Source organism: Oryctolagus cuniculus, chromosome 5 (genome assembly GCF_051225735.1).
Source record: "Oryctolagus cuniculus isolate XC-2025 breed Fujian yellow rabbit chromosome 5, ASM5122573v1, whole genome shotgun sequence".
Lineage (NCBI taxonomy): Eukaryota > Metazoa > Chordata > Mammalia > Lagomorpha > Leporidae > Oryctolagus > Oryctolagus cuniculus.
Genome location: NC_142871.1, coordinates 152,740,556 through 152,757,345, shown reverse-complemented (window position 1 = coordinate 152,757,345; position 16,790 = coordinate 152,740,556).

Genomic DNA, 16,790 nt, shown 5'->3' with positions numbered 1-16,790 from the left:
GAATGCAGGAGAGGATGGTCCAAGTGCTTGGGCCTCTGCTACTCATGTGGGAGAGCTGGATGGAATTCCTGGCTCCTGGTTTAGGCCTGGCCCCTCCCTGGCTATTGCAGCCATTTGGGAAGTGAATAGGCAGATGGGAAAATTCTCTCTCTCTCCTTCTCATTCTGCCTTTCTTATTTATAAAGTAAATCTTTTTTTAAAATAGGGGAAAAAACCACCTGGGACACCTGTATCCTATGATGAAGTATCTGGGTTTGAGTCCTGGCTTTTCTCCTGATTTGGTCTTCCTGCTAATATGCTGCCAGGGAGGCAACAGGTGGTGGCTTGAGTGGTTGAGTCCTTTGTACCCATATGGGGGAACTGGATGGAGTTCCTGGCTTCTGGTTTCCAGCCCTAGCTGTTGGGTACATCTGGGGGAGTGAACCAGTGTTTGGAAGAACTCTTTTCTTTTTTCAAATGTACCTAATTTTATTAAAAATCATTTCTACCTGGGTCAGCGCTGTGGCGCAGTGGATTAAAGCCCAGGCCTGAAGCGCCGGCATCCCATATGGGTGCTAGTTCTAGTCCCGGCTGCTCCCCCGACCCAGCTCTCTGCTGTGGCCTGGGAAAGAAGTAGAAGTCCTTGGGCCCCTGCACCCATGTGGGAGACATGGAAGAAGCTCCTGGCTCCTGGCTTCGGATGGGTGCAGCTCTGGCTGTTGCGGCCATCTGGGGAGTGAACCAGCAGATGGAAGACCTATCTCTCTCTCTGCCTCTCCTTCTCTCTGTATAACTCCGACTTTCAAATAAATAAATAAATCTTTTTAAAAAAAGAAAGTTACAGAGAGAGAAGGAGAGACAGAGAGAGATCTTCCATCTGCTGGTTCATTCCTCAAATGGCTGCAATGGCTAGGGCTAGGCCAGGCTGAAGCCAGGAGCCAGGAGCTTCTTCTGGATCTCCCATGTGGGAAGAGGGGCCCAATCTCTTGGGCCATCTTCTGCTGCTTTCCCAGACCATTAGCAGGGAGCTGTGTCAGTAGTGGGACAACTGGGACATGAATCAGCACCCTAATGGATGCCTGCATTGCGGGTGGTAGCTTTACCCACTATGCTACAATGACGGCCCCAAAACCATTGTTTCTAATGTGATATCTCTCAGTTTTAGGAAGTAAATGTTCAAAGTATTAGGATTCTATGCATTTTGGGAGGATGTACCTATATGCATGAAAATAAGTTCATATCTTTAATTCCATTTTTCCATAAGCTTTTTGAAGTGTGCTTGTATGCATGTGGACTGATTGACCATTGCTGTAAATTCTTATGTACGTTATCTTGAGATAGTTACATGAGCTCGCACTTGCATGTCTGATTTTTCTTTCTGGTATCTGTCCCACAGTGGTGTTGTTCCTTTCTCAGCAGTGCTTCTAGACTCTGTACACTGTTTTCTATAGATGTGGTGTCGCCCTCTATTGCAGTTCATTCTTCATGCACCTGCTCATCCACTAGCCTACAGGTCTTCCTGGCAAGGCTCATCAGCTCCTTATTCTGATTGAATTCTTAGGTCACTTTCGGAGATTTGATTAAAACAACAAAAACCCATTTCAAATACTAAATATCATACCGACGCCAATAAACAGATTTCCTTTTTATATGACCTGTGGGTGAGACTGAATACTAGTCTGTGTCTCAGTGACATTCTCCATGGAGCCTTCCTTTGTCAATTGACAGCACACACTTGTACGTTGAGAGCACTCACTCATGAGTAGTTGGGGTGAGACTGAAAAAGCTTTTATGCTGTCATGAAGAGTAGTAAAATTGGTTTACTTAAGCTCCTTCCACATTGTCTCAGAGATATTTTAATTGATTTTTGTTGACCGTCTTCCTTCCTGAATAATTCAGTTCAAGGTCGTTGGGAAGGGCAGCCTGGGTGCAAAGCCATTAGTGAGGCCAGCCTGGGTGCAGGCGTGGCCTCTGCCTGGACGAGGTATTAGTGTCCGAATGGGTGAGGAGGCTGTCAGTGCAGCACAGGGTGACATTGGCAGTGAGCCAGTGTGGGGGCTGCAGCCAAAGAAGAGTGGGCGGAACACCCACATTCGTCTGTGACTCCAAAGCAACATAAAAAAAATGCGTGGGGAGAAGAGAAAGTTTCCCTTATAGTAAAATGTAGCACACACATGACAGGCAGGTTGGAATTAGAAAATCACCATTTGGCAAGCATCAAACACATAACGAACTGAGCCAAGAAAAATTAATAAAGAATTTGATAGTTACATGGCCTGGAAGTATTACTGTACACAAATTCTTGGATTTCTGCCTGTGTGTGCGAGGCTATTCCTTGAATGCCAAGCAGTGGTCTGTGTGCTGTGCCACTGGGAGTGAGCTGCCGGGTTCACCAGAGGGCTCACCGTGGCTAAGAATAAAGCCCACCTGATTATCCTGCAATGACTCCTGGCAGGTCACCAGCATCTCATAAGCCCTGGCTCAGGGTTTGTGGCAAACGTGAGATCTGGTGGTTCCCACGAAGAGGTCACCTGCTCACCAATTCAGGCCATGGCCTGAGCTGACGGTTGTCCAGCTCCTAAGCAGGCCATGAGGATCCCATGGGTGAAGGTATCTCCATAGAGGGGAAAGTTTACCCTTACAGGGGCTCCTCTGTGAGACTCCAAGGCAACATCCAATAGAAGTATAATGCAGGGGCCAGCGTGGCGGGACAGCAGGTGAAGCCACCACTCGCAACTCCCGCACCTATCAGAGTGCTGGTTTGAGTCCCAGCTACTCTGCCTCTGATCTGGCTTCTTGCTAATGTGCCTGGGGAGATGGCAGAAATCGCCAAATAATTGCGCCCTTGTTACCCATGTGGGAGACCAGGAAGGAGTTCCCAGCTTCTGACTTTGGCCTGGCCTAGACAGACTGTTATAGCCATTTAGGGAATGACCCAGTGAATGGGAGATCTCTCTCTCTCTCTCTCTCTCTATCACTCTGCCTTTCAAATAAACAAATAAGCCTTTAAAAATGAATTATAATGCACTCCATAAATGAAAGCTTCTGATATCCCTAGAAGCCAAAAAAAAAAAAAACAAAAATAGGTGAAATTAACTTTAATAGTATATTTTATTTAACCCAATTTTATCTACACTATTATTTTCAACATGTGATCTTAATAAAAATTATTATGAACTGTTATACTTCTTTTATTTCTTTATTTTTTACTAGGCACATCGTCCCTCAGTATCTGCAGACGCTTGGTTCCAGGACTCCCCAGGATACCATAATCCATGGATGACTGAGCCAATTACATAACATTGTATTGTTGGGGCCAGCACTGTGGTACAATGGGTTAAAGCCCAGCCTGCGACACTGGCATCCCATATGGGTGCCAATTCTAGTCCCGGCTGTTCCACTTCCGATCCAACTCTCTGCTGTGGCCTGGGAAAGCAGTGGAAGATGGCTCAAGTGCTTGGACTCCTGCACCCACACAGGAGACCTAAGGGAAGCTCCTGGCTCCTGGCTTCGGATCAGCCCAGCTCTGGCTGTTGGGGCTGTTTGGAGAGTGAACCAGCGGCTGGAAGACCTTTCTCTCAGTTTCTACTTCTTTGTAACTCTGTCTTTCAAATAAACAGTAACAAAAAAAATTGTATTACATTTGGAAATAACCTAAACACAACTTCCTATGTATTTAATTTTAATTATTTTATTTGAAAAGGAGAGAGAGAGCCATGTCCCATCTGTTGATTCACTCCTTAGCCTGTGAGGCCAGGCCAAAGCTGGGCACTGGGACTTGATCTGGGTCTCCCATGGGGGTAGCAGGGACCAACCTCTTGACCCATCACCTGCCACCTCCCAGGGTACTTATTACCAGGAAGCTGGCGTTGGGAGCAGAGCCAGAACTCGAACCCAGGCAGTTAGTATGTGATGCAGGTAACCCAAGTGGTGTCCTAGCTGCTGGGCCAAACGCCTGCTCCCTCCAGTACACATGAAATCATCTCTTACTGATTTACCTTACCTAATACAATGTAAATACTACCTGGAACTTACGTTGTATTATTGGGGAATAATCACAGGGAAAAGGTCTGTATGTGTTTAGTATAGACCAACTTTTCATTTTTTTTAAATCGTGTTTGGTTGAATCTGTGGATGTGGGAACCCATGGATGTAGGGCCAACTCTGTGCTCAAAATCTAGTGGTATTTACGCTTAGAGCACATCCCAGTCCCACCTAGCCATGCTTGAAGTGCTCAGCAACCATTGTGACCAGTTGTGTGCTTTGCAGAAATGCATAGTTAGAAGAAAGAGCTTCACACTCTTTGTTCACAGTAGCAAAGGGGTTCCCAGCACCTGTTTTGGGTAATGTGCCAGGTAAGACTTCACCAGTGCTCTTTCTTGAGCTCTTTTTTTTTTTTAAGATTTATTTATTTGAAAGTCAGAGTTACACAGAGAGAAAAGGAGAGGGAGAGAGAGAGAGAAAGAGAGAGAGAGAGAGGTCTTCCATCCGCTGGTGCACTCCCCAACTAGCTGCAATGGCTGGAGCTGCGCCAATCTGAAGCCAGGAGCCAGGAGCTTCCTCCAGGTTCCCCACATGGGTGCAGGAGCCCAAGGATTTGGGCCATCCTCTACTGCTTTCTCAGGCGATAGTAGAGAGCTGGATTGGAAGTGGAGCAGCTGGGACTCGAACCTGCGCCCATATGGGATGCTGGCACTGCAGGTGGTGGCTTTACCCGCTACGCCACAGCATTAGCCCCATTTCTTAAGCTCTTTAAAGCAAGGATTCTGTCCCCAAGCCCTCAGGGCCACAATCACTGGCAGCTCCCACAGCTGAGTGAGGGAAGCCTCCAGAAACATTGTCTAGGATTGAGAGAAAGCAGTTATAGACCATCCCACTGGGTTAGAGCACCTGCTTATGGGAGTTAGATTTGGGCAAAGCCAGGAGATTAGCTGTAATAATTTTGGTGAGGCATTAGCAGCAATATAAATAAGCTCCATGATGGGAAAATAAGAGATGGATAGAAAAACAAGAGACGCAATAATAGTGTGGAAGAGACGCAGAGCTTGGTGGTTTTGGGAACACAGCTGCGGCAGATTCCAAGGAATCAGGTAGACTCAGCACAAGATTGTGCTGTGTAGGAACACCGGGAGCAGAAATGTCTAAGCTGGGGCTCATGCTGTCTTACAGGAGTCCAGAGATGGAGTCAGGGGCCCCCGGATCTCCTGCAATTATAAGCCATGTGTCGTGTTCACATGCACGCATTGTAGAGAGCGGTAGGGAGTTGGAGTCAGAGTTGTTGCTTGTTCAAAGCCCAGGGGAGCTTGGGGCTTCTGAATGAGTCCTGTCACTTTCCAGCAGAGGTGTTAAGTTATTTGGCCAGGCAGGGGTTCCTCTGGTTACCCACAGGACCCCTGCCTTGTGCAGAAGCTATTCTAACACGTGCCCACCTTCTAGGCTGAATACTGCACCAGTAGAGGCAAGAACTGCGTGCTAACGTATTGAACAATCAGTCCTCGTGCTCCGGGATTCTGCACGCCGTGTGCACTTTTTCCAGATAAGCAATGGGTTAACAGTTTTGAAAGAGAAGAAAATGAAAAAAGGAAACGTTTCAGTCCGCTTGCTCTCGAGGGGGCTCCTGACTTCTGTCTCAGAAACAAGTTGAGCCTTGTGTTTTCTTTTTCCGAGGCAGTAAAATGTAGGTTTTCGGTTTCTCTCACATGATATGGAAGGAGGCAGTCAGAATTTACCCAACTGAAGTTTTCCTCCAGCCTCACACAGTGCATTCCATTCAGAGATCCTGCACAAAGAGATCCCCTCCCCTCCAGGCTTCCTTCATAGTCTGTTAACAGGGAGGTTAAAAAGGGCCCAACACTCCCGGCAAAATAAAGAAGTCTGTATGCTCCCGAGAGTAACCTTTTCAAATTATGCTGTCATGAGTGTTCCAGGAAAGCTGGGGCCCAGGGACTTCTCTTTCCTTAACTCCTCCTCCCCACTGTGCCTCGTGTTGTGTGGTTCTCATAGCAGGTGCGAATAGGAAAAGGAACGAAAAGCATTCCAAGCCAAGTCTTAGATGTAGGCTCATCAAGTCCACAGGATTCCAGGTGTAGCATCTTAAGTAGATGCGAATGGTTTTCTAGGGTATGGAGCTGGGGTGCAGGCAGCCTGGGGTGCTCGCCCACAGGAGTAAGCAAAGGCTCCACACAAACATTTCTCATTAGGGAAGGAAAGGCCAGATAAGGGGATAAAGAAGTAAGAGAGGCTCCCACTCAAGCAGGAGGATGGGTAGGTGAGAAACGTTCTCCCGGGGCACCTGCAGGCTGCAACGGGCAATTTTCACCTCTTTCTTTTTAATAACCTTTCCATGCTGGACTCATTTCAGATTTCAGATTGCAGAAAGGATACAGAGAGTTTCCACCTACCTCTTACCCAGTCTTTCTCATTATTAACATCTTACACTGAGATGGAGTGTTTGTCAAAACTAAGAGACTGGCATTGGCATATTATTATTTATTTTTTAACCAGAGGTGTAACTATTATCTTGAACATGAAAATGTTCAACGCTCATTTGTCCAAGGCTTCATGCTTGGGGTGCAGGTCAATGAGGCTTCATGTTTGGGGTGCAGGTCAATGGTTCTCAACAGCTTCCTAGGGTTGGTTAGTGAGACGCACCCATCACATCCACGCTAGAGAACAAACTCCATAGCAAGCCCGTTTCCCAGCGTCTGAAGTAGTTCCTTCCGTCCAGGACAGCCCAGGTATTTGGCATCTCAGAGAGAGTTCCCATGTTTCAGGAAATTTCCCTTATACTTTGCCCAGTTGGTTTCCTGGGAGGCAGGGTTAAAATCTGGAGAATGGAGACCTTGAAGTCTCCATGTGCCCCTGCCACGGGGCTGGGAGCAAGCCACTTTCTTCTGCCCATTTGGAAAAACTCTGAGCCTGACTTAAAGGGGCAGGTGTCAATGTGGTCCACAAAGGCCACCTGTGGGGCTGCAGGAAGCACCTGCCTCCCTTTTTTAATTTTTAAAAAGGTTTTATCTTATTTAATTGAAAGAGTGTGGGGTGGGGAGGAGAGACAGAGAGAGAGAGAGAGAGAGAGAGAGAGAGAGAGAGAGAGAGAAATTTCTTGCCCACTGGCTCACTCTCCAAATGCCCCCAACCGCCGGGCCTGGATCAGGGCAAAGCCGGAAGCAGGAACTCAGCCTAGGCCCCCGCCACAGGCGGCAGCTACGTGATCCACCACCACCTGCCGCCTCCCAGGGCGAGCCTGGCCCAGAGCCGAGTCAGAAGCAGAGTCAGGGCTCACACTCAGGCGCTCTGGTATGGACACAGGCACCCCGAGTAGTGTCTGAACTGCTGCACCAAGCGCAAGCCCCTGTACTACTTCTAAGGACCTTTCTTGATGGGGAAATCTGTCTTTCCTTGCTGCGAAAGATAAGCTCCACCCACAGCTGTGAGACCAAGCGCCACCTGGCGAAGTCGCTGACAGGTGGATTCCTAAGTCTGGAGTCAGTGGGTATGGTATATGTTCTAGAGACGTATCTTCTTTCTGTGTGTTTGTTTTTAAAGATGTATTTATTTATTTGAAAGTCAGAGTTAGAGAGAGAGAGGAGAGACAGGTCTTCCATCGGCTGATTCACTCCCCAGGTGGTCACAACAGCCAGCACAGGGCCGGCTGAAACAAGGAGCCAGAGGCTTCATCCGGGTCTTCCACATGGGTCATCTTCGGCTGCTTTTCTCAGGCCATTAGGAGGGAGCTGGATCAGAAGTGGAGCAGCCAGGACTTGAACTGGCCCCCAAATGGGATGCCGGCATCGCAGGCGGCTTTACCCACTATGTCATAATGCCAGCCCTGAGATGCTGCTTCTTTCTTTCTTTATATTTTTAAGATTTTATTTTATATCCTACATGGAGGATCTCTGTGAGACCTCAGTGGAAAGAAAGGGCCATCAAAGAAGGATGTACTTTTCTCTGAAGGGAGGAGAGAGCAACCACTTTGTTTATGGCCATGTCCAAATATCGACGGAGTCTATGGCCACAAAAGGCTTCCATAGCCTTGGCAGCCATGGCAAGAGCCTCAGGTGATCACTGACGTCATGAATAAGAGTGTTAATTGTTAAAGGAACAACAGAAGTCACTGTGCACTTACTCCCCATGTAGGACCTCTGTCCTTAATGAGTTGCACTATGAGAATCAACTGCAAATCTTGTTCTCAAACTGTACTCTCTCTGTTGTGTGTGTGTGGGTGCAAACTGTTGAAATCCGTGCTTAACATGGAATTGATCTTCTGTATATAAAATCAAACTAAAAGTGAACCATAATGAAGAAGGGGATGGGAGAGGGAGAGGGAGGTGGGATGGGAGTCAGGGTGGGAGGGTGGGTATGGGGGAAAGAACTGCTGTATTTTTAAAGTTGTACCTATGAAAAATGCATTCATTAAATAAAAACTTAAAAAATATTTTATTTATTTGAGAGGTAGAAGAAAGAGAGACAGAGAAAGGTTTTCTATCTACTGGTTCACTCTCCAAATGGCCGCAATGGCTGGAGCTGAGCCAATCTGAAGCCAGGAGCTCCTTCTGAATCTCCCAGGTGGGTGCAGGGGCCCAAGGACTTGGGCCATCCTCCACCACCTTCCCAGGCTATAGCAAAGAGCTGGATTGGAAGAGGAGCAGCCAGGACATGAACCAGTGCCCATATGGGATGCTGGTGCCACAGGTGGAGGATTAACTCACTGTACCCCAGCGCCGCCCCGAGATGTGTGTTTCTAACAAGCACGGGAGGTGATTCCGATTCAAGTAGCTGGCACTTAAATCAGGCTTGCTGTTTAACGAATCTGCCCATTCTAGGTGCTGGGATTTGGATTGCTGACAGCGAGGTGCATTTCTAGCATTCTCCAGAGAAGCTGTTTAATCCAGAGTTTAATCAATTTTATTTAATACTGTCATTCATTGACAGTAACTGGATACCCATATGGAAGGAGAACGAGTACATTTGCTAAATATTTAACTCGGGCACGAGTGTGCATGTAACAAATCAGAGGCTGGATCACTTCCGTAGAAAACCCTATTCTTGCCATTCTTCCTTTCTCTGTGCGACCAGGCACATTGCAGCGTCCTGAGTCCTGGCTCCTGGCATTTTGTTGGCTTCCCAGGATCTGCATTGTCTGCCTTGGGACACACTGTGGGTGAGTCTGCCGTAAAACCGATCCCTGTTCCCATGGGATGTTGAATGTCGATCGCCACTTCCCCTTTCTGGACTCAGAGGGCAAACTTCGGTTCTCCCTTCCGAGTGACAAGTGCTTGGATTCTCAGGGCACACGCTTGTGCGCACGATCTCCGAGGTCTTGCTTCTCACTCCTCTCTTTACGCTGCTGCACTCACCCAGCTTCTCCACTGCTCCCCCTGGTGGCACAGGGGACTGACGCACGCTTTGTATTCAATACTTACAGACATCTTCGGTTTCCACGTATGAAGTATCTCTAAACTTATGAAAGTTCCCACAGATGAATTTTAGGTCATTTTTTAAAAATTATTTATTTATTTGAAAGTCAGAGTTACCCAGAGAGAGAGAGAGAGAGAGAGAAAGAGAGACAGGTCTTCTATCTGCTGGTTCACTCCCCAGATGGCTGCAATGGCCAGAGCTGCGTGGATTGGAAGCCAGGAGCTTCCCCCAGGTCTCCCACATGGGTGCAGGGGCCCAAGGACTTGGGCCATCTTCCACTGCTTTCCTAGGCCATAGCAGAGAGCTGGATCGGAAGTGGAGCAGCTAGGACTCAAACCGATGCCCTTGTGGGATGCTGGCACTGCAAGCAGTGGTGTTGCCCGCTATGCCGCAGCGCTGGCCTTGAATTTTACGTCTTGCTTTGTGTACTCCACTTTATCAAATCTACCTTTGGTGACCTTCACCCTGGTACCATATGTGATATGCCTATCACATATCCTTGTTTCCACTGACGTTGATTTTGTTAAGTTCCGAATGCCAGTTCCCATTCACCAGGCATTTGCTGTTTCTGGTGCTCCCCTGTTCCCACTGTAGTTTTTCATTTGTGATGAGCTTCCAGGTGCGAACTCATTGATCTGATGTCCTACACCCCAGTCATGTCTTGTTCTGTCCAGTTGGCAGAGCTCAGGGACCTTAGGTATTAAAAAGCCACAGGCTTTGGTTTTACTAAGGTCAGCTCCAGCGTCCCCGTGGGAGATAGGTGGTGTGCAGGCACTTGAAATTCTAATCAGCAGGGCACTCATGCCCACGGCTTAAATGATACAAGACTTTTTGCTGTCTTCCCATCTGTAAGTCAATGAAGTGACTGTTTCTCTACTTTTGCAGGCTTCTCTGGGTCGGCTGTCTCTTTTGTGGTCAGAGATCCCTCTTTCCATTCCCCTGAAGAATGTAGTATTCAGCTTATTTTTCCAAATACCAGAAGATAGAGTAACAGAACAGTGCAGAAAGGGAAATTTGGGCTTGGGGCAGATCCAGGGTCCCTTTGCTCCTGATGTCTGTCGCGCGTTCTCTCTCTGCGTCTCCTCTTCCTCTGCTTCTACCGCTGTCTCGAAGTGACAGTCTTCGTGAGTCCTGGCGGTTGTGACCGAAGTGCTGTGAAGCTTATGAACAGCAGACATTAATCTCTCTGCACTTCTAGAGGCTGGGACGAGTGTCGAGGAGAAGCAGACATCCAGGTTCATGGCATGCTGTCTTCTGGTTCGTCCTCACTTGGCAGAAGGGACAGGGGAACTGTCTAGGGTAATTCTGTTTATGAGGGCTCCGTCCTTAGGACCCAGTCACCTTCCAATGACTTCACCTCCTAATTCCATCCTCTGGAGGTCAGGTTTTCAGCAGGTGAATTTCTTGCCCTGGGCCTGCCCCCCCCCCCCAGACAAGGGTACCCTTGATCTTCTGCTTTGTCCCAAGATCCACAATGTTATCATTTCTTATCATTTCTTCTCCTTAGCTCTAGTCATAGGAGAACTGGGAGTTAACATCCAGCAATCTCTCAGCAGGGGGTGAGATTGGGTTAGGCCATCAGGTTCTGCTGGGGCACAAATTTTAAGGAACCATCAAAAAAAAAAAAAAAAAACTAAGTCATCAAGAGTGGCGATACATTAATGCAAGGTTTCAAAATGTAAAATTAGCACCAAAAGTCCATGCTGACCAAAATATCCAAAGTTTAAATAAAGACAGGCTTCCGACTCTTTGTTATGGTGTTTTGTGCTACCAGGAACAGCCGTTGGCTGATCTGCTCAAAGTTCATAAGCCTGAAGGCCAGGCGGGTTTATCAGGGTGACAAGAGTGTGTGAACACATTGGACAATGCGGGGCTTTAAGTATGGTCCTATTTTCAAACTGTAGTGCTTTTATTAATTTTTCCGCTTGGTTCAAAATACTAGGGAGGTATTTTGTACGAGTGAGCAGAGGCACATATTTGTTCTTTTGCCTGAGGCCCCAACATGACACTGCTCAGCCATGTTCTATTCACAGTAAAAGAGGTCTTTCTGTTTCCACCGGAACAGTATTCTGGGCCCTGCCCTGCACAATTAAAGTCCGCTGCAGTATATCCTCCCGCTGAGGACAAGTCTTCCCTGAGATGGAGTATGCCACCTCTATAGCAAAATTATAAATTACATGAAGCCTTAACTTTTTAAAAAGTTTTGATTAGTTTTACTTATTTGAAAGGCTGAGGGAGGGGCCGGCACTAGGGCATAGCAGGTAAAGCTGCCGCCTGCAGTGCCGGCATCCCATATGGGCGCTGGTTCAAGTCCTGGCTGTTTTACTTCTGTTCCAGCTCTCTATGATGGCCTGGGAAAGCAGTGGAGGATGGCCCATGTCTTTGGGCCCCTGCACCCATGTGGGAGACCTGGAAGAAGCCCCTGGCTCCTGGCTTTGGGTCGGCACAGCTCCGGCCATTGCGGCCATCTGGGAAGTGAACCAGTGAATGATAGACCTCTCTCTCTCTCTCTCTCTCTCTCTGCCTCTGCCTCTGCCTCTCTGTAACTCTGCCTTTCAAATGAATAAATAAATCTTTAAAAAAAAAAAAAAGAAAGGCTGAGGGGAAGCGAAACAGAATCAGACACGGAGAGACCTTCCAGCCACAGGTTCATCCTCCAAATGTCTGCAACAGTCAGAGCTGGGCCAGGCTGCAGCCAGGAGCCTGGAACTCCATCCAGGTCTGTCTCTTGGGTGATAGGGACCCAAGTCCCTGAGCCATTGCCTGCTGCCTCCCAGGGTGCACATTAGCAAGAAGCTGGAGTGGGAAGTGGAGCCGGGACTTGAACCCAAGCAGTGTGATATGGGATGAGGGTGTCCCACGTAGTCTTAACCGCTGTACCAAATGCCCAACCCTATGTGCAGCTTTGAAAAAAGTTGTGGTTAAAACCACATTACATAGAGTTTACCATCTCAGCCATTTCTAAATGTATCACTTGGTAGTGTTAAGTGCTCGTGTGATCAGTGTCCAGAACTCTCTTCATCTTGTAAAACTGAAGCTCTGTCCCCACTACACAACTCCCTATTCCCTCTCCTAGCCCCAACAACACCACTCTACTTCCTGAGGTGGAATCAGACAATATTTACTTTCTGCAATTCGTTTATTTCACTTAGTCTAATGCCCTCAAATGTTATGTTGTAGCATGGTTCAGAATGCCCTGCCTTTTTCAGGTTGAATAAAATTCCACATATGGATAGACCACATTTTGTTTAGCCATTTCTCTGTCAATGCGTATTTGGATTATTTCCATCTTTTCGCTATTGTGAATGCTGCCCAGGTATACAAATATCTCTTCATAAGCAGCTTTTTAAGGTTTTGAAGTCATAGTCTTACAAAGTACATCCCACTGCTAATTAGGAGGGAAGCGTCTCTGCTCAGCCCTCTGTGGCGAGTGGAGAGATTTTTTTCCGCAAGCCTCTGGCTCTTTGGTGGCAAAAGCAGATGAGATGCAGAAGTCAGGAACCCTGTAACACCAGACCTGCAACCACGAACAGCTCCTGTCTAAGCATTCCCTGCCCAGCCCTAGGAAGCTACGCTGCCCTGTAGGATCTTCATTGACTCTTTGTAACAAGTCTGTACGGTAGTTACCATAATTCCCTTGCTACAGTCAGAGTGCCGGAGTCTCAGGGAAGCTCCCTGGCTCACCTTGGAACCACCACATTTAGGAGCTGACAGATGAGGACCTAGTAAGAAAAAAATCCATAGTAATTGTAAGCCTGCCAGCACTGTCTACAGACATCATGAGTTCTACTGAATGTCCAAATCTCTCAGTTCCAGCAGAGAGAGTTTCCTGCATGTATAGCTCTACTTCCTGGCTTCCAAGAGGGGCAGCATGCAAATGATATTTATTAGGAGGTGTTTATGACACCCCTTAGGGATTCATCTCAGTGGCTGGTGGCTGAAACAAACGTGGGGAAAAATTGTCTTAATAATAATATATGCTACTTCAGTAAGACAAACTGCTACTCCAATTAATTAAAACTCATGTACAAGGCGAAGGTATTGTGTATAACTTCTGCACTGAAGAACATTTACTTTCTTGCTCTACTGATAGTCCTTAAATGATGACGTGTGTGTGTGTATGTGTGTGTCTGTGTCAACAGTGTCAAGTAGATTTTTTTGCAATGATGCCAATTCTCTTTATCTCCTTATCCAATGAAGTAGCCACTAGCCACATGTGGCCACTGACATTTGAGTGGTTGCTACTACCATGAGGAAATTAGGTTTTAATTTAATTTAGTTTAGTTTAAAGGCAGAGAGATCTTCCATTTGCTGTTTCACTCCCCAAATGCCCACAACAGCTAGGGCTGGGTCAGGTGAAGCCAGAAGCTCAGAACTCAATCTGGGTCTTCCATGTGGGTGGCAGGGACCCATGTAGTTGAACCATCAACTTGCTGCCTCCCACAGTGCACATTAGGAAGCTGGCCATAGGAGTAGAGTCAGGACTTGAACCCAGGCACACTGATATAGGACACAGGTGTCCCAAGCAGTATCTTAACTGCTGTGTCAAATGCCAGCCTCCACTTAATTGTAATTAGTTTATATTTTAGTCCGAATAGCCACATGGCTATAGCAAAGATGTCGAACAGTGCTGGGGAACAGAACAGCCCTAACAACGAACGATTTCAGTTCTTCTGATTAATTTTCTTGAACACGGTCCAAGGTGGAGTTCTTTCACCTTGAATTCTGAGTTGGAATAGGTAGGATCATAGTGAAACCCTAGCCCAGTCCCGTAAATAAAAGCTAAGGCTTCCCAAAGAAGGGCCTTATGTCTACAGGGAAAGAAAATCTGATACAACAAGTCAGGTAAATAGCATGTTTGTGAAATCTTCACTGTGCCTCATTGCTAATGGGCAGCTAGTGAGTGGACTGATTTTCCTGATGGAATGTGAAGTGAGTGCAATCTGAATGTCATTTGACACTGAAGCCCAGGGCAGCCAGTGAAAGAATGTCTTCTATTTCACTGGTTCAGACAGGCTATGACAAAGGCTGCACAAACATTTCAAGCAGAATTTATGTAGCATGGTGGCCCAGGGAGCTATTTGACCATCTATTAAATTACACAAATATGTTTTCATTTTGATAACATTATTTCTTCCTGTCTCTGCCTTTTGTCTCACACAAGATCACCCACTTTTTGTGTGGCAATTTGTGCCCCCTCCCCACTACTCTGTTCTTTCATCCCTAGAATACTCTTCTTTTTAAGAAAAATTTGTTTATTTATATTTGCAAGGCAGAATTAATGGGGGAGAGGACAGGGGAGAGACTGATATTCCACCCCCTGGTTCACTCTCCAAATGGCCACAACAGCCGGGGCTGGGCCAGGCTGAAGCCAGGAGCCAGGAGCTCCATCCATGTTTCCCACATGGGTTGATAGGGTCCAACTACTAGAGCCATTATCTACTTTCACAAGTGCATTAGCAAGGAGTTGAATTGGAAGTGGAGCAGCCGGGACTCGAACTGGCGCTCCAATATGGTACAAACTGGCACACCAATATGGGATGCCACCATCTCAAGCAGCAGCTTAACCTACTGTGCCACAACACTGGTCCCAGAATATTCTCTTTGGCTTCCATTCCCTGCCATTTCTAAATTTTATTCAAGTCTTCAATATTTTCCTTTATTCACCCTCTTTTAAAATATTTACATATTTGAAAGGCAGAGTTACAGAGAGGGAGAGACAGAGTGGTGGGGGGGAGACATCTTCCATCTGCTGGTTCACTCCCCACATGGCTGCAACAGCCAGGGCTCAGCCAGGCTGAAACCAGGAGCCAGGAGCTTCTTCCAGGTCTCCTACATGGGTGCAGGGGCCCAAGCACTTGGGCCATCTTCCACTGCTTTCTCAGGCACATTATCAGGGAGCTGGATTGAAAGTGGAGTTGCCAGGACTTGAACCAGCGCCCATATGGGATGCCGGCATTGCAGGTCCAGCCCCTCTTTTATTCTTCTAGAAGCACCATCCACTTTATGACTCAACTGTAGAGAAATTCGACTCAACAGACTTGTTTTCCCTTTGACCATGAGCACCTTTCTGGGTATTGGTTGGACAGACAACATTTAAGAAGCAGAAAGAGGAGGAGCCGCCACGGGGAAGGCGAGTGGGGAGATCAGAGAAACCATGGGACACACGATGAGGTGGTCAGCGGTACCTCATGAGCTGGAACTGGCCTGGCAGAGGACTGGATGCTCCTGTGCTTTCCTCTGTGGGGCACAGAGGGCAGTGTCAGCGACCTGGTGAGAGCAGCCGCGGATGCCAGGGCACTCAGAAGTCAATGGGAGATGCCCGAGTCGCCAGCACGAGTGTGGAGCACACTCTTGAGAAGGTTGGGACAAGAGACAAGGACACAGTGAAAAGGAGCTGCCCAAGGTCTGGGTAGGAAGGAGGAAATGGGGGCAAGTTCATGTCCCTTGGGGCCTCCCAGCCTCTGAGAGGCATTGGTATTCTTGGTCTAACAGTGCAAGGTTCCTTCTGCACTTCGGTGAATTTCTGAGGGCTTGCGTCCTGCAACTCTGCATCCACACCCACATCTGCACCTGCAGCTTCAGATCCATCCCATGGTGCCCCCCTGGGAATCTCTGCCTTCTTGCCAGTTGTGCCTGAACAAACCCACTCACGTTAGCAGTAATCCATTGCATCAAGACCTTCATCAGAAGTACAGGGGAATTTGGAGGGTCTCCTGGAGAGGGTGTCTCTGCTTATCACGTGGTCCCTGCTATTCTGTCAGCTCCTCTCCCCTCTCCCTCCTCCTTCTCCCTCAGAACAAGGGATCACTTTCCTTGTCTGGAGTGGAAGGATCCTTCCATGGTCAAGGGCTCCCCTTCACCCCATGGGCTCACCAAGGACTTTTCCTAGGAAATCACACAGAGGAATCTTCGTACTATTTTCCCAGGAGAGTTCAGTTTTTCTCCACCGTGTTACATTGACACTCTGGGATAAGGAGTTTATAGGGAAACAGAAATGGCCTTGTGGAGCAGAGTGCTAGGAGGCTCTTGGAGGAGAAGGGAGGGCGGCTGTCTTACTGCTGTGATTGATGGCTTGGGAAGGAAGAGGAATGCACCTGCAGATAAACCTGTAGGAGCAGGATGTGTGGGGGGATGGGGCAGGAGAGGGGGAATTTGAACATTTGTGGACCAAATGGTCTCTGCGGAAGCAAGAGCAACTAGGGGGAGGGAGAGAGAGGGAGGGAGGGAGGGAGGGAGGGAGAGAGAGGGAGAGAGAGAGGGAGTTAGGGAGAGAGAGAGAGAGAGGGAGAGAGAGAGAGAGAGAGAGAGAGAGAGAGAGAAATCCCGTCTTCTCAGACAAGGAGACATACTGATGAGCTGAATTCAGAATCCTGAGATTAGAAATTACA